This window comes from Neofelis nebulosa, chromosome 1, assembly GCF_028018385.1.
Source record: "Neofelis nebulosa isolate mNeoNeb1 chromosome 1, mNeoNeb1.pri, whole genome shotgun sequence".
Lineage (NCBI taxonomy): Eukaryota > Metazoa > Chordata > Mammalia > Carnivora > Felidae > Neofelis > Neofelis nebulosa.
The window spans coordinates 238,584,871-238,605,412 of NC_080782.1; the positions used below are offsets into that span (position 1 = coordinate 238,584,871).

The following is a 20,542-nucleotide window of genomic DNA, read 5'->3' on the forward strand; positions in this document are numbered from 1 at the left end:
GCCACGCGAAGAAACTGTGATCTTTGGCTCACCACTAGGACCTACTGGAGCAAAAAGACGACACACAAATTGCTGAGACTGGCCCACCACCCACAGCTCCCCGGCTGTGGCTGAGCCACCTCAGACAAGTTCTGGAAAGCACCTACCAGGGGGACCTCTTCGATTTTCCTTGAATCAGTAGGAGTCGGGGGGAGAGAGAGAGTTATGTGAGAGGAAAGAACAGCTGTATACAAATCCCCTGCTATGTTAGGAAAATATTTCGTGTTTATGTGGAACAATGGTAGCACATTTAAAACTGGGAATACTTTCTGGAGGATAGTCGCCAGTTGGTAAAATCAGTGGTGTATTTTATTACACATGGATTTTTAAAACAAAACCAAATAAGTAAGCAAAAATGTGTAGAATAAGTCCCATTTCCACTGGAGATCACCACACTGATGACTGGGCAAGGAGGAACTCTCAGCACATACGCCTGGCCAGAAGTCTTCCCCAGTTGTACAGAATCCATTAACAAACTGGGGGGGGGGGGGGGGGCAGGGGGCAGGCCGGGAGTCAGGCTGGAACACCCCTCACCATTCTCTTGTCTACACAGACTGACAAGGATTCAAGGTCACGGAGACAGAAGTTTACATTGAAATATAGAACAAAAAAAGAAAAACCTTTAATGAATCTTTAGCCATTAAGAGCTTATTATGTGCACAGGTTTGTAGGGGAGGAGAGGCCCAGAGCAAAGGAAGGAGAAACATCGACAATGGCACATGACAGCCAAAGACCACTGCGGGCAGCGGGTACCGACGCAGGCCTGTAAGGCTGGGGAACCACAGGCACAGCTGGGAAGGTGCCGGGGGGGTGGCGAGGCTGGGAGGACAGAAGGAAGCATTTGTACACCCAAATGCAAAGCAACGGCTTCTACATATAAAAATACCACACTCAGATGTTCACCCACCGACAGCAGCGATGATGGAGTGGGACAGGAAGCGGACCTTGCTAGCAAGGAGCCTTCAGATGATGAGAGTCTAACCTCTGACTGGGGTCACAGAGACAAAACCAGGAAACGCATTTCACGAGAAGGATGCGTGGTGTCTGGTGAATGGTCAGAGGGCAAGAGAGGAGATGGGGAGGGTAGCCAGGGTCTGTCTGGCCTGCTAAAAGAGGCCAGTGGCTGCGAAACGGATGTGGGAGGACGCGGGGAGGGGTCTGTGACTGGGGGACAGCAGATACTTCATTTTGACTTTGCGTACAGACAGGTGGCTCTTTGGCTCAAGAGCAACCTACCGTTCCCTGTAAGTACTGGTCTGAACGCCTGGGGGGGGGGGGCGGGGGGTGGGGGTGGAGTAGGGAGCCTCTCTGGCCCTGGACTACCCCGCACTGCTCTCTGGGGACACCGCTACTCAGAAGTCCCTCCGAAGTCTGCGGAGCTCAGAGCGAACTTCCGGCAGCCACCGCTTGTCCTTTGTGGATCATGTAACCCCTCAATCAATGCCGGTCGAAGACTGGAAAAAGAAACCGTTTGGGCAGTTTCCTTACCACTCCCTCTGGGTGAAGAAAGCAAACAAACAAATCACTCAGCATACAGCAGGTGCTGAGAAAACGCTTGCCACCCCTTCTGGGGGGGAATATTTGCTGCTTCCTGAACTCCTGACCCTGGCCAGAACAATCGCTCACTGTCTGGTGTGAATCATCTCTTCTCTGCTCCTGCTGTCCCTTCTGCACACCACTGCACTCGTCTGGTGACAAGGGCCTTCTATTCATAGTTTGTTAAAGCACTTGAGACATTAGCTTGGCAGACCACTCACACGTGAAGTGGCCGTGGGACGCCAAATGTGAGGACGCAGCCACGCACGGAACTGCAAAAGCTCTCTTCGAGGCGCTTACGCGTTCGTGAGGAAACAGGTATGAAGCAAATAGATACCTCACACCTGCCATGAGTTTTACGTGCCACGAACGAAGTCCGGCGGGGCTCAAGAAGCAGGAGTCCATCGGACGCCGGACAAGGGCGTCGGCCAAGGAGACCGAGACTGGCTTACGGGCAGAAGTACAGCAGTTTATGCCCAACTGGAGAAAAGGTCCTGACAATTGATTTGAGTGGCCAGGAAACATAACCAACACGGTGAGTTTAGGTTAAGTATTCATCCCACATTTGGCAAAAAAATTTTTTTATCCAAAATTTAAAAGCCACGAGAGCTTTGACAGCCGGTGTCTCTTGAAAAATTACAGTCTCTGGGAGGCCTAGACCCGTGGTTCCTGCGAAGCAACATCCAACCACCCCCGACAAATGCACGCCGGCCACGGTGCCACCCGGTCCCTACTGTCGCCCCGACACTAGGAGGCCAAGTATCACTGGTCAGTGGGCATGTGCTGTGGTTGCTCTGACCCACTTCTCCGTTGAAAGTGGGAACGAAAATCACTAGGGCGGGCCAGAGCTTGCTGGTGACGGGGTGGGGGAGACAGAGAGCTACGTTAGCACTCCCACCATGCCCCTGGCCCTGCCGGCCGGGGCCCCACGCTCCCAGCTCGATGAGCACCGTGTTCTTTGGTTTCTAACTGGACACAAGTCGAGGTCCCACCGGGGCTCTGCCCACATTCTCGTTACAGCTGTCGTGGGCCGTTGCCAATCCAGGCACGGTTCCAGATTCTTTATTCTACCTAGTTGATGAAGGTTCAGCCCCTAAAATTAAACTAGTAAAACTGAGAGAACATGCAAATTCCCCGATTGAAAACCCAAAAGCTGTCCAGAGGAATGAGGATTTCCTGAAGCTCCTGAAATTGCTTTCAGTAGAGATTTCACCTTTAACACGTGTGCGCGCGCGCACACACACACATTTTCCAGATGGCTAGAATTTCTATAGGGAAAAATGAAGTGTCAGCTGTAGTACTGAAATTTTTGCATAAGATGGCATATTGGATGGAAGGAATAACTTTGAATGTGTCTCTAAGAACTTTTTTTTTTTTTAACGTTTATTTATTTTTGAGACAGAGAGAGACAGAGCATGAACGGGGGAGGAGCAGAGAGAGAGAGGGAGACGCAGAATCTGAAACAGGCTCCAGGCTCCGAGCCGTCAGCACGGAGCCCGACGCGGGGCTCGAACTCACGGACCGTGAGATCATGACCCGGGCCGAAGTCAGACGCTTAACCGACTGAGCCACCCAGGCGCCCCTATAAGAACTTCTTTCTTCATGTACACATTTTTGGGCTCCTAAGCCCTAGTACTAAATGCTTGAGACAAGAGATGAAAAGTCATTCTGAGAAGAAAATAAATAATACACACACACACACACACACACACACGCATATACACACACATACACGATATACATGATGTCCTAGAAAAAACATAAAATATATAAAATATTTATTATAAAATACCAAATACCATGTGTATATATGGGTATGTGTAGACATATAATACATACATATATGCGTGTGTGTATAATATAAAACAGAAACCACTTTTGTGAGCCTTAAGAAATTAAACTCAATTCAACAAACGCTATGCTGTTACATGCAGGTGATATTCAAAGTCGTGGGGACAAAAAGAGAACTCCCTTGCCTTCCACCAGGTGCACATGAATGAGAACACAGGCTAAGGGCTAATATAGGGGACTGTGAAGAAAAGAATAATAACATCCATGACAGAGACATAGATTCTAACAGGGGAGGGGCAAGGAGCAGGAGAAAACTACCAAAAGGCAAATTTAACACTGGAACGCTTAGCAGAGATTAGGAATGGACAGAAGGGCACTCCTTTGAAAACAACTCTGCAGAAGGACTGCGGCCTGACAACTGTCCTCACCTGTCCGTGTATTTAAGAACACCTAGAAATGCCCCTGAAACCTGGGCTTGGGACAAAGGGGATATCCCACATTAAGAAAGCTGAATTTCTGAATCCTATAAGAAAAATGATTCAAGGCTCAGTTCAGGGACATTTCCTACGTGTATCTTTAGGGATCTCAGCTGGTCTTACGTCCTTAAATATGTCAGACTCACAAGTTTATATCTCCAGGTAGAACTTCTCCGCCAAGTTCCAGACCCGAATATCCAACAACGTCACTTGGCATCTCCACTTGGTTGTCTTATAAGGAACTGCAAACATCATGTCCACACTGGGCTCCTTACTCCCTCCTTCCCAAGCCTGCTGTTCCCTGCATTAAATCTTCTGAGAACACCAACAGTGGGAACACAGCAGGGGAACGTCAACCTTCCAGGTACTCAAGCCAAAAACATTGGGCTTCTTCTTATTCCTTTATTGCACACCCTAAATAATCAATCCATCAGTCAACAATGTGACCTATGTCTTTGAAATACATATAGAATCTGACCACCTCTCACCAAGGCCCTGCTAAAGCCACCTTCCCTCTCCTACACCATCATAGCAAACTCCTAAATTGCCTCCCGGCTTTGGCCCTTTCCCCACCCCCACCCTGTTCTCTTTTCTCAACATAACAGAGTCCTGGTAACAAGAAAGGCAGATCCTGTCATTCGGTTCAGTCTTCAGAAGCTTCTCAAGAGCCAGGGCCTCACCCTGCCCCGTGGGGCCCAACCCCCCCGAACTGTGGCTCTGACCACGGCACCCACTGACATCTTGGTGTTCCTCAAATACGCCCTCCTGCTCCCTTCCAGCTCTCTCCCAGATTTCCAATGGCTCGTCCCCTCTCCCCGATGAGATCCTTCTCGGTGACTCTACTTAAAAGCACACTCCCCTGTGCACACCCATTTCCCTCTCCCGATTTATGCCTCTCAGGGCACTGATTTATCCGAATCTTTCTTGAGTGAAAGGCCATGGGGAGCTGAGGGACAAGTTCGGACACCATGTCAACACCCACACCTACAGCAAGCCCTGGACTGAGGAAGTAAAAGAAGATTTTTCAGAAGTAAAATGTGCAGGGTTTGGTAACAATGTGAGGGCAGTGCGTGGGGATGGTAATATGGGCAACAGCCTGACAACCTTCATGGAGATGGAAAAGGACAGAGGGATGAGGGAAGGGGGAGAGAGAGGAAGGGCACACAGGAGTTCAATTTCGGAGCATGTTAATTAAATGTGTCACATTAATACATGCATTAATATATCTTTCTTAGATACACTTCAAAGCCTAATCCACTCCTCCAAGGCAATTGTTAAAGGTTTAAGTTACTCCTAAATCACATAAGCTCAAAGACTCACAAGGGCTCAAATTCACTGGGTACAGAGGCTCCAGGTAACACTCTATCCTCCGGAACAACAACAACAACAAAAAAAAACACCCAAGTACAAACACCAGAAAAATGTGGGAAATGATGGCTGGCAGAAGACCAGAGTGTCCCTAGTGCTTGAAACTATGTAAAGAATAGAAAAGAAGTGGCCCTGTTCTCCAGACTTACATTTAATAGGTTCTAAATCCAGCACAGATTTGACCTTTGCTTTAAATAGATTTTCTTGGAGAGAAGGGAAGAAAACATTGATTCATCTGAGACTCCTGAACGACCTACTGTTCACATTACTTGAAATAAAGTCTGCTTTAAATCAGAATTCTTGGGACACAGAAATAAATATACCAAGAGGTTTCTAATTCTATGCTTTCGCCAGCTGATTATTTTCATTCACAACAGTGGACGAACTCGATATGGTCTTTCCAGAAGAAGGCCCATGGCCACAGAGAGAGCACACAGAGGAATCAATCAGATCAATGCCATCCGGGCTCAGACTTAAGCTTGTCTTGCGATCAACACTTTCAATAGAACAAATATGAGAAGTATGTGAAATGGAGAGGACTTTTGGGGGGTTTTCAAAGCCCGTGCTAATTTAGCAACGTTTGAGGAGTAAGGGAAACCTAGAAGCAAAAATGTTTCCAGGGAGATCGAAAAAGGTTAAGCCAGAATCATTCAATACCAGGATTGTTCACTCAGGAAACAGGAAACATACAAGCTTTCCCACTCTGCTAAACTCAGTCATTAAGATCAGTGCCACAGATTTAAGGGCTAATTAGGTAGTTAATATATAATCCTTGCCCTAAACCTTCTTAATCTATTCTTTAGCAATTTTGAGTGTTTCACTGCTCTTATTAAACCATTGTCAGAAGACATCTGGAGAGACAAAATACAAATATACATTGAACAGACGTACGCCTTACTATCTGTTTGCTTCCGTTTGAGAAAGAATTTGAAAATATGCGTTGGGTACCATGTAGGTAAATGATCTCAGGGCACCAGACAGGTAATAAAGGTACAGCTCGGACATGAAGGCGGGGCGAGGTCAGTGGCCGACTGGGGTATGTCCTGTACCACCTGCCATTATTCACAACGCCATCCAAGCAGAACACTACTGCAATCCGCATTCGGCTCACTGACCATCGGTTTGACACAAAAATCAAGCATGATCAGGGACTCACAATTAAAAAAAAAAAAAGGAAATGATGATTCATGCAGCATTTTCCCAAAACGGCGAATACCTTTTTTCCTACACAAGCTAGTTTGTTTCTTTTTTTTTTATTGTTAAGTTTTTATTTTAATTCCCGTAGAGTTAACACAAAGTATTATGTTAGTTTCAGGTATGTGATAGAGGGATTCAACAATTCTGTATATACCACTCGGTGCTCACGAGCGTACTCTTTTTCTGAGCAACCAACACAAAATGCTTTCGCCGACACCACCGTCTGTAATCGCACATTACCCTCTTCCTGCTAATAGGAAAGCAATGGCTTCTGGGCAATTCAACGGAGACAAGGACTCATCCCTACCATCACTTCCGAGCTCTGATGACAAAAATAAAATACAGATCTGCAGCCCGAACACACACACATATACTGACACACGCCCACGAAAGTACACACTAAATCCAGTAGAAGCATATTACTCTCCTACCGAGTCAAGCATTTTGAGGATCTTATGTGTACAGAAGACTTAACCAGCAACGGGGCCAACTGCAGCCCGTAGACACAGGCCTGGTGTAGAGACAGAGTGCAAATTGCTCACCTCCGCTCTCAACCAAGAGCCTCACCTTGGACGCTGCGGCGGCCACAAGCTTCGTGCCTAAGGGCAGTATGTTCAGAGAGGGCCTGCCTCCTAATCTTTCCCTTGTCTACTTCCTCCTCCACACGTTACTAAAATAACCTCAGATTGTGCTATTAGCAGGTAATTTTTCTGTTTGTGGCCTTTTGCTCTCAATTTACGTCCTATCGAATGCAATATTTGGAGATCGACTTAATGTTTACTCTTCTTGTTTTTTATAATTTAAAGTATTAGAGCTTCCAACCTTTTACAGGAAATGACCCAGAATCTTTCCTTAAGAATTTCTCCTTGGGGGGGGGGGGGGGGGGGGGGAGGGGCGCCTGGGGGGCTCAGTGGGTTGAGCGTCCGACTTCGGCTCAGGTCATGATCTCGCGATTTGTGAGTTCGAGCCCCGCATCGGGCTCTGTGCTGACGGCACAGCACATGGCCACAGAGCTGAGAGCTCCCTCCCTGTCTGTCCCTCCCCTGCTCACGCTCTGTCTCTGTCTCTCAATAATAAAGAAACGTTAAAAAAAAAATTTTTTTTAAGAATTTCTCCTTTAAATCCAAGGCAAGACTATTAGGTATAAAAGAAAGTCATAAATACATGTGAAACCAGCCAGAAGGACCTGGCCTGCCCTCAGCTCCGGGCCCCGGGAGAGGGCTATGTCACGTTCCTTACGTAACTTACCCATCCACTGTGGGGAGAAGGCTTTCATGTTGCTGTAAACCAATACACAAATGTGAATCCTCAAAGCAGGCCCCGCACTGTAAGAACTTTCGGGAAAGACATCCTGCAGCTGAGAACCAGGTTCAACATTCCTCAGGGTGTAACTCAATCAGTCAGCCTGCACAGACTCACCAAACGACTGCTTCCCGAAGAAAGCCAGCGGAGGAGGGCACCGGAGGGCGCGGGCCGAATCCCCAGCAGCGTGCCCCGTGGAGAGAAAATAACCCGCAATAAAGAAGGTGGGGAAAATTACTCTCGTATGAGTTTTAAGAGTTTTCATGACAGATGAAGGGAACTGAGGCCAATTAAAGCAGCAACACAACTAAGAAAAACAACCGCCAGGCCGCTCCAGTCGCTCAGTCTGGAAGGTGATAGGGTCCCGGAGCCAGACTCTGGGAAAGGATTTTGTTCCTGATTTCCACCTCCCAAAACCATAAGGTGTTTGGAGAGGCGTGTGGAAGAAGGATCCAGTTGACAACAGGAACCCACCAGAAAGGTCGGGAAGACAGACTTTGGAAGTGGAGTCAGGCTGATACCGACTCTTGTCTAAGTCTTCTAGCATCTTCAGCAAAGCTCCATGGCACTTCTTACCAATACAGTCTAAATTAGAAGGAATGGCCGTCATTTTTTTTTTAATGTTTGCTTTCCTTCGGCTATAGTTACACACGTAGAGTTACACACGGAAACTGATATACGGTACTTCTGCTTCATTTTGACATGTTTTTCTTCTATGCATTTGCCAAAGACCAGAGTGTTCTTTTGGGCCTGGGTTCTAGCCAAACACAGTCACTTGGTAAAGACTCATTCTTCTATCAGAAGGTGAACAAGATCACACCCCAAGCACTCAGTCCAAAGTCGTCCTCTCTTCCCATCTGTTTTAAAAGGTACACAAGGATGGAACCACTGAGGTTTCTTTTTTCCCGACCTCTTAGATCACTGTTTTCATGCATCTTCAGCAAATAAATCGTTCTGAGGCGTTCTCAAAGACTAGTTTGCTTTGTTTTGATAAGGGGGAGGAGGGAAAGAAAAAGCAAAAAATTGAACACTTGTATCTAAGCAGGAGAAGGAAACAAACCTGTCCTTCCCACTAGGAGCCAAGTGCCATTCCTGTAACAACACTGGAAACTGCACGAAGGGCTCCCTGCAGGCTGACTTCCCTAGAAGTGGACTGAATGACAGGGACCACTGCCCCGAACCCCACGGCGGTCAGGACTGGAAGAATACACACAGGTCACGCTGTTACCCAAAATTATGTACCTGTCAATCTGCGAAAATCAGGAGCGTGGAAATACCAAGGTCAACACCAAGTGAGGGGTGCACAAACATTTCATCTTGCAACCAATAGGAGAAAAATCTAAAACATTAGCACTCATCCCAAGTTCATTTCCAATGCGGGAGCTCTAGGGGAACACACTAAACACCTTCATTTCCCCCCATACCCAAACTGGCTGCAGGCCTGGGAGACAAAGCAAGGAACCCACAGGGTCTTATGCCGGTCTTATGCCACTCCTCTGCCCTCAATATTGGTAAGCTGGGCACAGCTTTTCTTTTTTAATTTTTCCCCCAGCTTCCCAATCTTCAAAGACTCTTTTTCTCTGGAAAGCAGTCTAGATTTCCTAGTTTTCATGGATGCCCTTGCAAAAGGAACCGGTCACTTCAATACCAACTGCTTCCCTCTCTTCAGAAATATGTACCAGGGCATACCACTCGTGTTTTCTGCAATGAGAATTTAGGCAGGGAGTGGTCGGCACACTGAACTCATTCAACCTGAAGACATCGGTCCTATTTAAGATGCACAGAGCCCCTATTACAATACCTGCAAAAGAAACCAAACATCCATACCAACTGCAACCTAAACCCAAATGGCCAGGAACTAACAGACCTAGCTGGAGATATACAAAACCGGGAATGTAGAAGTCACCTTCCTGATGATGGTGAAGCCCCTTGCTTTACTTTCAAAGGAACTGAGGTATGGAGAGCTCGTGATTATGTGGCCACTTAGCTATGGGTATGGAGGCTACAGGACACTCCCCTTATCTGAGACTTTTAGTGCTCGACACGGTTTTCTTCCCTCCATCCCTCTCCACTGTTCTCCAAACCTTGAGCATGGCAACCATATCTCATACCACCTTGGTCTCCATGACCTTCATTTTCACTTCCTCTTAGCCACTGCCAGTCTCTCAGGGCTGCCCTAACTGACCAAGAATGAGGTGGCTGAAAACAACAACAAAATTTTCTCCCACTTCTCAGGGCTAGAAGTCTGAAAGCAAAGGTGTCGGCAGGGCCATGTTCTCCCTGAAAGCTGTAGGGGAGAATACTTCCCAGGCCCTAGTGCCTTCCTACCTTCTGGTGACTTGCCAGCAATTTGGGGCTTGCAGCTTCAGGGACTTCTGTCTCTGCCACTGCTCCCCGTCTTATGTACATGCGTGTCACTTCTTCTCATAAGGACACAAGTCAGTGCACAGGGCCTCCTCGGCTCCAGCATGACCTCATCTTAACTAATCATATCTGCAGTGTACCTGTATACAAACAAGGTCACGTTCTAAGGCCCTGGGGATTAAGACTTCAACATGTCTTTTGGGGTGGACACAATTCAACCCATTAAAAACCACACAATTAGCACAGTCATACCCAAGAACCTACAGCATGGAATTTCCCTTTCCTTCCCTCTCAATTTCTTCCACCCCCGTCAACACTGCCTGCTTTGTTTTCAAAATGTCTTTTGTTCCATAAACCACCGAGGACTCACCCTCAGGTCTTTCTTGGCTTGACCTACCACTCCAACTACCCTGGATTTCAGGGATACTGATGCTGTCCTAATCCCCTTGACCTTCTGCTATTTTTATGTCTTCCTAATCCACAATCAACAACCTGTATTCTCAACTCACATTCTCAATCTGCAGAGCGTTAGGGAAGAAAGACACTAGTAATATCAACTGGTCTCATTTAATATCACTTGACCTGGAACGGGTCCAGGATTGTACCTTCGAGCCAGGGCTCTCTTGATCTTTCATCACAATGACCTTAGTTTGAGAACATGCATTCATTCAAAAGAATATCTGCCAATGCTTACTGTGTGCTTCTAGGCATTTCAACCTACGTGCAGGATTGATAGCACACAAGATGAATGCAATCCCTCCCTCCCAGAATTAAGCGTATGTCAGGAATTTGAGCAAGTGAACACGCGGTGCTAAGTGCCATGATTCAGGAAGGCTGAGGAAGCTACACACGCATTGAGGAAACCCTAACACCAGAGGAAGTTAAGTTGCATCATCCCCAAGAGTGTGACTTTGGTCTTCTTCTGATATTTCTGCCTTGGTGTCAGCATTCGAGTCCAAAGTCACCAACACTGCTTCTAGAGGTCAGCACCCAACCCCAGCCTCCATTATCCCTCTGGGTTTCCAACCAGATTTCTCCCGGCCGTTTCTGGCAGGATGTTCCAGCGGTGCCTGGAATCCCATAAGCCCGACACAAAGGCCATCCCTCCACCGCCGGCCTTTCCCTGCAGGACAGGTCTTGCTACAACTATGCTCTCCGTCATTCAAACTCGGAATCCTGGTGTCCTCCTCCTCCTTTCACCCCGCTGCCTCCCCCTAGTGCTTAATTGGCTTCCCGGTCCAAGTTTTACATCCTTAGTAGAAAGCTTTACATCTGTTCTCTCTCCCCCCGGCCCCCCCCCCCCACCACTGTCATAGCCTGGATTCATGTTCTCATTAATTCCCTGTGATTATTGTAAAGATACCTTCACCGGGTTTCCTTTGCTCAGATCTCTACCCTCCGCAATGCAATTTACAAGTAACTTGAATTTTTATGGCATGTTACAACTCATCAAATGCTTTCACAAAAATTGCTTTTTGTCCCGTCAGCCTACGACGGATTGGTCGAGTAAGAATTATTCTTCTCAGAAACGACCAGCCACCCTGTTGCCAAAGTCATCCTCCCGTAGAGTTTTTCGGAGTCCAGATCCCTCCGTCACACGTGTGCTCGAAAGCCAGCCACCTCCCGGCCTCGGCTTCCCGGGATGACTACAGCGGCTGCCACCTCTCCTTGGTTCTAGCAGTCCTGGCCTCCTGCCTCAAGAGAACCCCATCCACCGGAGCCGCTCTCAGGCCAGAGCCAGGGCTGGGAGGCAGACGCCAGTAGCCAGATCAGCAATGCTTACTTTGGCACCTTGGGTCTAGGTCATTCCATAAACTCAGCAACTCCCCGGTGGGGCTTTTTCATTCCGTACACTCAGCAATGCTCCTGGCCACACACTCCACCTGCCGCCAGCCCAGTCGCTAAGGACCTCTACCTTTCCCCCCCTCACGTGGAAATCTGTTTGGTACCAGGCTCCACGGCTGTTCGGTTTGGGGAGGCCAACCTTCCCCCACACAGGCCACAAGTGCTTCGCAGCAACCCGGTAACCATCAAGTGCTTCGCAGGTGTTAGGGGCGTCAAGTTGAGGGCCAACTTCTTGCCACCATACACTACCTGCACCTCCACTTCTCTAGCCACTGCACCCCGTGGAACCTGGGCTGTCGTGACTCATCTTCCCTCCACCCTAAGCTTCTCAAACTCCTGCGCTGTGGTCACGATTCAAAGGACTTGCTCTCAAGGCAGCGCTAGCCTCATACCCCTAAATTGTGTTTCTGTCTCTCCTGCTCTCTCTCCCTCTCTCCTTTGCACCAGGGGCACACCGTGATCCCCCCAGATCTCGGGACCTCGAAACTCCCACCATCTCTCCTCTCCTTCAAGTACACGTTTATCCACTAACAGCCTTGTGTTCGTCTTCTCTGCAATTACTGGGTCAACTTTTTCATGTTCTCTTTTTGAAGACAGAGGAGATTAAAGATGGCTGGGTGCTGGAGCCCATGAGAAGACACGTGCCTGTACAAATCCCTAACAGAGGATACAGGCCATCGGTCTCTCACCTGTTTCCCTTTCCTCACCTTATACCTCACCAGACAGAGGTCTTCTACACCCCAAATGATATTCACATTCACGTATTTCCCCAGAACCTTCTTCTACTACCTCCTGCCTGTTGGGGCACCATTCATTCTTCCAAAAGGAGTAAGATGGGGGCGCCTGGGTGGCTCAGTCGGTTAAGCGTCCGACTTTGGCTCAGGTCACGATCTCACAGTCCGTGAGTTCGAGCCCCTCATCGGGCTCTGTGCTGACAGCCTGGAGCCTGCTTTGGATTCTGTGTCTCCCTCTCTCTCTCTCTGCCCCTCCCCTGCTCGTGCTCTGTGTCTCAAAAATAAATAAAAACATTTAAAAAAAATTTTTAAAAAAGGAGTAAGATGCCTCTCTTTTTCCACCAAGTCTCCCCTGAGCACAACGATTTCTCTGATAACCTTCTAATAAATTATATTCAATCTGTACACATGTTTCCCAAACAAGATTTGGGGAAGTTTGGAAGCCAGGCTAAGGGCTTACATTACAGTCTTTAAAAAAAAAAGGAAACTCTTCAGGGTGTTAGACCAGCACTGTCCGATAGAACTTTCTGTGATGATGAAAATGATCTTCTGTACCATCCACGTGTGAGTCTTGAGCATTTGAGATGTGGCTAGTGCAACTAAGAAACAAAAATTTTAAGTTTACTTAATCTAAATGGCCACATGTACCTAGTGGCAACCGGAGTAGCAGATTTCTAGACTTAGTTGGCGTCGTGATAGAAGAATTTTGTTAAAGGTGAGTCCTGATGGAGTGGAGCAAAAGACGGTGTGCCAAGAGGGCACAGCAAGGCAAACCAGCTGGCTACAAGTCCAGCTGGAAGAGATGTGGATGGGAGGCTTTTCCCTCTCTCTAGAAGGGAGAAGAACTATAGGACTCTGCCCTCACACCAAAGCACTAGGAAAAGAAAAGCACACACACACACACAAAAAGGAGTGAGAGGCTTTCTGACACATTCAATCACATTTTAAAAATAAGAAACAAAAGTTCTTACAGAAGACACTTTTTTGTGTGTGTGCAAGTCTTAACTTGTCAAATTGAGCTTCCTGTTGAATTTCTACCAATGAGAGGTTTTCATCCCTTACTAGTAAGTTCACAGTCTCACCGGGTCAGATACAAACGCAGTTATTTTCTAGAGAAAAATGCGTAAGACGTAAAAGAGTCGCTTAATATGCGCTCTACTTTTTCCTTTTCACTTGGGCAAAATTCAAACTTTTTGTTGTGGCACATGTAAAACAAGAGATGCCTGATGAAGCACGGTGAGGTTGGGGAGAGACAGCAGGGTGTTCCGATGTGCTCACACACAATAAACCGAGTTGCCAGAGAAATGATTCGAATGTCCTAAGGTAGAATTCACGTGTGGTCTCTGAACCAGATTAGATCTCACGCTTCGGAACAGAGCCCTGAAATGACTCGTTTCCTTTCCATCCCCCACCTCACACAGCGGTCTGTACGTCTCCAGCACAACCCAGCTCGGAGGGAGAGCTACTGAGTAGAGCCAAGTTAGAAATATCTAAGCCAGACGAGGAAAAGAACAAAACAAAAACAATCTAGCTCATCCTTCCTCGGATACCTGTGAAATTTAAGGGCATTTTAAGATACGTTTAAGCTCTCAAGCCAGAAACATATTTCTTAACCTGACATTTTAATCCTCTGATGTGTACCGCCAATCAGATCATCTTATAACCTTTATCTACTTGTCAGAATACTTACCCTCCAAGGCACTACTGATTTTTTAAACAAACAGGTAAGTTAATTATATCAATTCGATTTTTTTTTTAATATAAATCAAAGGGGAAAAGCACTAATTGGGGGATTTCCACTTAAAATGTTCTTTTTGATGAAAAGCACAGCACAGGGAATATAGTCAACAGTATTAAAATAATACGGTATGGTGACAGACAGAAGCTACACTCTGAGTGATGTGTAGACTTGTCCCATCGCCATGTTGTACCCCTGAAACCAATGTAACACCGTGTGTCAGCTACACTTCAATAAAAATAAAATAGGGGTACCTGGGGGGCTCCATCGGTTAAGCGGTCGACTTCAGCTCAGGTCACGATCTCGCTGTTCGCGAGTTCGAGCCCCACGTCACGTCGGGCTCTGTGCTGACAGCTCGGAGCCTGGAGCCTGCTTTGGATTCTATGTCTCCCCCTCTCCCTGTCCCTCCCCAGCTCACACTCTATCTCTGTCTCTCTCAAAAATAAATAAACATTAAAAAAGATTTTCTTTTAATAAAATAAAATAAAATAAATGACCAAATAAAATAAAATGTTCTTTTTTGAGGCCTCGGTATCCATCCACTGGAAGCATTCTGTGGCCTGCCTGCCTCCTGAAGGTGAGCTGATCCAACTCATGAACTCCAGCAGAGCCTGGGGAACTACTTTCAGTGCTCTTCGAACACCGTCGCTCTCTCAAATATACTCAGCAGAACAAAATGATCACCCACACCTTCCAAAATTTGTGTGTATAATATTCTTCTTTCATAGTCCTTCCCTAGTTATAGTGGAATGATTCCACAGTCTATCACAAACACACAAGATGTTAACTAGAGAAGGTCGTGTCAGCACATTTCCCCAAATCCTAACATGAGAAAGCTACTTCATAAGGCATGTAGCTTCCACAGAGGTGCCAGCGTCTGAAAATAATTGGAGGCGTTTCCCCAAGGTGCTGCTCCGCACCTGGCCTGATTTGGTTCCGTCCGTCCTGTTCTACAACCCGTCTATCGACCGGCCCGGATTTCAACAGCATCAATGTGTAAACACAGGAAGCCCTCCGGAAAGCAAGAATGTTAGACATTTCTAAGCAGTTGAGGGTGACAACTGTAGCACAGCGGCCCTGGAGAAATGTAACCTGGCTCCTGCTCAGCCACCTGGCTCTACGGGTCACGCGATGCAATCCTAGGGACAAAGCCAACATGACAGACGGGCACATTGCTGCCATTCCCGAAATTCTGTCCCGCTGGGGCCTCTCCATCGCCTCGAGAGAACCACATCTATTTCATACACTCCCCTTTGTCATAAAACCTGAATGCTAACAAGGTGGCAAGCACACTCAGGGGAGCGATCGGAATTTAGGGACGGAGGAATGAGGAAAAAAGCAGGATCGCCCCCTTTGGTTACAGAATACTCCCCTGAAAACGGAGAAGTAAAGAGAAAAGAGAAAGAATAAAGCATCCTTTTATGGCTGCCTTATACCCACTTGGTGACCACCGTTTGCTTTTAAATTACTCTGAGAAATTACGAGTGAATCTTGTATGTTCGAAAGCTCCCCAGGAAGATCACCTTCTGGAGGCCAGGGGGAAACGACATACACATGGTTTCAGCCCACAAGCAACTCTTTGCTTCGTCACTGCTTCCGGCTCTATTCCATTTGCTACCATGGTCACACTGCAATTTTGAAAAATTATTCCAGTTTCACTTTCTTGATAGCCACGATGTTGGAAGAAATGCAGTGGTGAGGACATGGGGGTGGGGAGAACAGGTCAATCAACACTCTTTCTTGTGAAGGTTTCACTCTCGGTTTGCTCTCCGAGTCCGAAGGGAGTTTTATACTCTTTAGAGAAAGAATAAGAAACTCCAGTCTGTTGCGGGGATTGAAAAGCAACAAATACACTACCTACCCGGAGAGAAAGAAATGAGAGGGCAGCTGTGGTAGGGAACCCATTCTGACCTTCACCTACTGAAAAATGTGGGCCAACAGGCATCGGGGAGATTTCAAAACCAATTTGTTTCAAACAATTCAAAAGGCCTAAAACCGACTAGAATGGAAACAACACACTATTGGAGGTGGCATAATTTATTAAAAAAAAAAACAAAAAAACCTAATTTGCATGCTTTACCCTATGCATGGCTGAAGACAGAAGAAAGTCCTCATCGAACAGACAGTTCCATGGGGGCACGCATCTGGACCCTCAGTGGGAACCCTGGAAAGATGCCAAAGCAGGATGAATTTGTTCACACTAACCTAAAAAGACATGGAGGTCTGGTGGCTTCTCCGAATGCAGAAATCTTACTTTAGGCAGAAAATGGGGGTCCTTTAATGGCTGGGTTTTAACTTAAGACATCAACGTCCCGAAAATTTCTTTTTTAAAATGTTCTTTAATGTTTATTTATGTTTAAGAGAGAGAGAAACAGAGCACAAGCAGGGAAGGGACAGAGAGAGAGGCAGACACAGAATCCAAAGCAGGCTCCAGGCTCTGAGCGGTCAGCACAGAGCCCGAACCGGGGCTCGAACCCACAGACCGCAAGATTGTGACCTGAGCCGAAGCCGGACGCTTAACCGACTGAGCCACCCGGGCGCCCCTACATCACAAAAATTTCTAATTCGTTCCTAAGATTCACTCTTATGGGGGTTATAGCCACGGTGCAACCAAAACCAAATGGGATTCCGTACTGCAGTCAAGCCCTTGACTATCATCTGCTGAGCCACAAAAAAATCAATTTGTTTCAAAAATACACACTTAATGATAACACAGCAACATGTGGACTGTATCATTTTCAACCGAACGTTCTGCACCATGTTTTCCCCATCATTTTCATCTTTTTCCCCAGTCCCTACGTGAAACTAAACATAACTAGGACCACACAAGCAAATAAACACACTTTTTGGATTATGGGGTTCTTTTTACAAGTTAGCTCTGTCACCATTTTTCTTTTTATAAACTCCATTGTTGTGAGTCATCCTTCATCCGTCTAAACCACTCTCCTTACTCACTGATGGCTGTTTTGATGGGGTAGATGGAGAGTCACGATTAAATTAGCGTCCAGGGTAGGAAAGCGAACCTACTGGAAGAACGTACAGGGTACACAGGGAGCAATAAATGCTATCTACAAATGACAGCAATCGTAAACTATCATGAAATTAGGCTCAATTAGTCAGTAAGGCTGCAGGACTTTCAGTATTACATTTTTTGGAATTTTTTTTTAAACTTCTGGCCCTATAATTACATCGGTATTAACGCAGGACAGGATTAGAGTAATGAGACTCGATTTCCTGAGCGGAATACAGAAACCAGAGTCACTGCTTTGCAGCTACAGCAATTGGTCTCGTTTGCCACATCATGGTTAATCTTGTGACCCGCCCAGAATCTGTGTGCAGTTAAACAGCAATTATCACGTAGAATCCCATACAAATGTATGGAAGGCCATCAGGGGGCACTGGGAAGTCCTACAGAGCTCTGGTGACGGTGACGTCTGGAAGCCACAGGGCAACCAGAGGGAGAGAAGAACAGGCCTGCCCCTTCTCGCTCTCCTTGCCTCCTCTGGCCTGGGGGGAAAGCAGCAGCGGCTGAACGGAAAGGCAGTGCTAATGCAGGAATCCTGAGCTTTTTCAATCGACAACACTCTTCCTATTTTCATTGTGAAGCAGGAACCTGCAGAAATTATTTTTCAGGGAATACTGATCATAAAAACTACCAGATGAACAAACATTTCTGTCTCTGCCCCGCTCCTTTCATCTTTCCCAGCAATGCCTTATATTATCTGCATCTCCCAGAGTCTCCCAAACCACTCAAGTCTGTCCACTCCTACTCTGTAATTGCCTCCTTCTTCCTCTGTGACCTGGGCTTTTCCGGTCTTAAATAAGCATGTTCACAGTCTCGAAATGTTTTAATAGCTATCATATGCAAGGGAAATTAGATTGAATGGATTAGCTCAAAAAGGCAGAACTGAGACCTACTGGTATGGATTTTGACCCTATCCTAGAGTCAACTTTGTCTTTACTCAAAGAGGAAGAAAGCCGGTTCCTGGCCACGGGCATAGGTGGCTCCAGAACTGCTACAAAACAAACTTAGAAAATGAAGAAAATAAATGGGAGCCAGAATTAAAAGTTTGGAAGTGAGGAAAAAAAAAAAAAAAAAAAAAAAGTGCCTTAAAAAAAAAAAAAAAAAGCATACATTAAAAAAAAAAAAAAATGGATCCCTTACAGTTGTGGTTTAACTTCCCTTGCTAACTGTGTTTGTAAAGACGATCTTCCTACCCTCAATCCCAGCCTCACAGAGAAATGGAAAGACCCTGCTAGCACAGCAACACATTAAGGTGATGCCATGAGCGGAGTCCAATACTGAGAAAAAGGTTTGTGATGGAAAAAACAGAAGACCTAAGAGACTGTTTCTAGGGTATCTTGGAAGGACAGCTGAAATGGAATCAGTGTCCCTGGATATCTTGTATTACCCCTCTAGGAACAAGCTAGAATCCTCAAACAAGACTAAAGCATGCAAAGAAGGAAAGAAAGAGAGGAGAGTCAGCCAGGCAGACACTAACTCCAAGGAGATGCCCATGCACGGCGGAGGCTAAGACCTGCAAGGTCCCCCATTGGACACCCTGCCCCTTGCTTTCTTTCCAGAGGCTGAGGGTATGACTAAGGCATGACATCTGATAGAAATGTGAATAAGAAATGAAGTTTAAAAAACTTTCAGGAATGACACAGACAAGGCAACAGCATCGTGATTTCACATATGGTCCAAGCCTTCGGTGTTAGGGACCCAATGCAAGTTGGAAAACCATCAAGTTGTGATTCCAGGTAAAGAGTTTAGATAAAATAATGCATCTAAGCACAGAAGTAGCCTGCAAGGAAATCTAGAAGTTTCTAATTAAAGTATCGGTAGGAACATCCTTGAAGACACTGAGAGGTGTTACCAGTTTTTACCTCAGGAAGTCAAAGGAAACCAAACTAAGAGCTCCCCCAGTCAGGCTCGGCAAGTTTATTTCCATTTAAAATCACACTATCGGATATATTGGTTTGACAGCTACAAGATGATAGAACATTCTTACAAAAATAGTTTCTTTCTATGTAGCTAAACTCAAATATGCCTTTATTTGGCAAATAATAAACATTTAAAACAGTAGGGCACTATGCCAAGAAATTCAGGGAATGTCAAATGAACCAATACGTGCTACCTTCATATGTCTTTTTTTTTTTTTTTTAGTTTATTTATTTGAGAGAGAGAGCATGCATGTGCATGTGTAAGTGGGGAAGAGACGGAGATGGAGAGGGAGAGAGAAAATCCCAAGCAGGCTCCATGCTGTCAGCACAGAGCCCAATGTGGGGCTCGATCTCACAAACAGTGAGATCATGACCTGAGCCGAAATCAAGAGTCAGACACTTAACTGACTGAGCCACCCAAGTACCCTAGCCATCTTCATACATCTGAAAGTCTAAGAGAAGGGACAGAATACATAGATTGAATGATAGTCTATATCCACTAAGTGTAGTGTTTGAACTTCCTCAGGAATGATGTCTTTCAATTTGTTTTTTCCCCATGAATGGAACATTCTCTCGTTTCTTTGTGTGCCTTGTAATTTGTTGTTGAAAACTGGGTTATTTCAAAGAAAAATATTTTTTTAATGTTTATTGATTTTTGAGAGACAGAGAGACAGAGACAGAGTGTGAGCAGGGGAGGGGCAGAGAGACGAGGCAGACACAGAAGCCGAAGCAGACTCCAGGCTCCGAGCTGTCAGCACAGAGCTGGACGTGGGGCTTGAACCCATGAATGGTGAGATCATGACCTGAGTTGAAGTCGGATGCTCAACCGACTGAGCCACCCAGGCGCCCCCAAAACTGGTCATTTTAAATGTTTTAACGTGATAAATCTGGAAATCAGATTCCAAAAATAACTATACTACAAGGGACCGGAGTATTAAGAACCAAATAGTAGTAAGGTTAAGTAATAAGGATTTTTTTAAAGTAGATATTAACTTTAACAAAGCCTTCACATCGGGGCTAGGTTTTTGAAAGAGAGGCAGACTGTGGGCACGTGAAGAAGAGAAAGGTGTGGAAGGGGGAAACTGAAGTAAAAGAAACCACAGAAGGGGCACCCTCAGTTTCTACACCAGAAATGGTGACACTCTTTATTTAGCGGGAATACACAGAAATACAATGGGAATTGGTGGGCAAATAAGACCAGGCTGGAT

The 20,542-nt window shown here is 46.2% G+C and overlaps 1 protein-coding gene and 1 long non-coding RNA gene across 10 annotated transcripts in view; one reads left to right on the forward strand and one right to left on the reverse strand.

The window, feature by feature from the left end:
- The window catches only part of ATP8A2 (ATPase phospholipid transporting 8A2), a 614,836-nt gene that overhangs the window by 315,906 nt on the left and 278,388 nt on the right, over nt 1-20,542 (reverse strand). The gene's annotated exons all lie outside the window — the stretch shown is intronic.
- On the forward strand, nt 1,348-5,201 carry LOC131488131 (uncharacterized). Its single transcript, XR_009250085.1, has 4 exons — nt 1,348-2,110; nt 2,218-2,343; nt 4,005-4,206; nt 4,743-5,201. It is a non-coding gene; the product is annotated as an uncharacterized LOC131488131 (long non-coding RNA).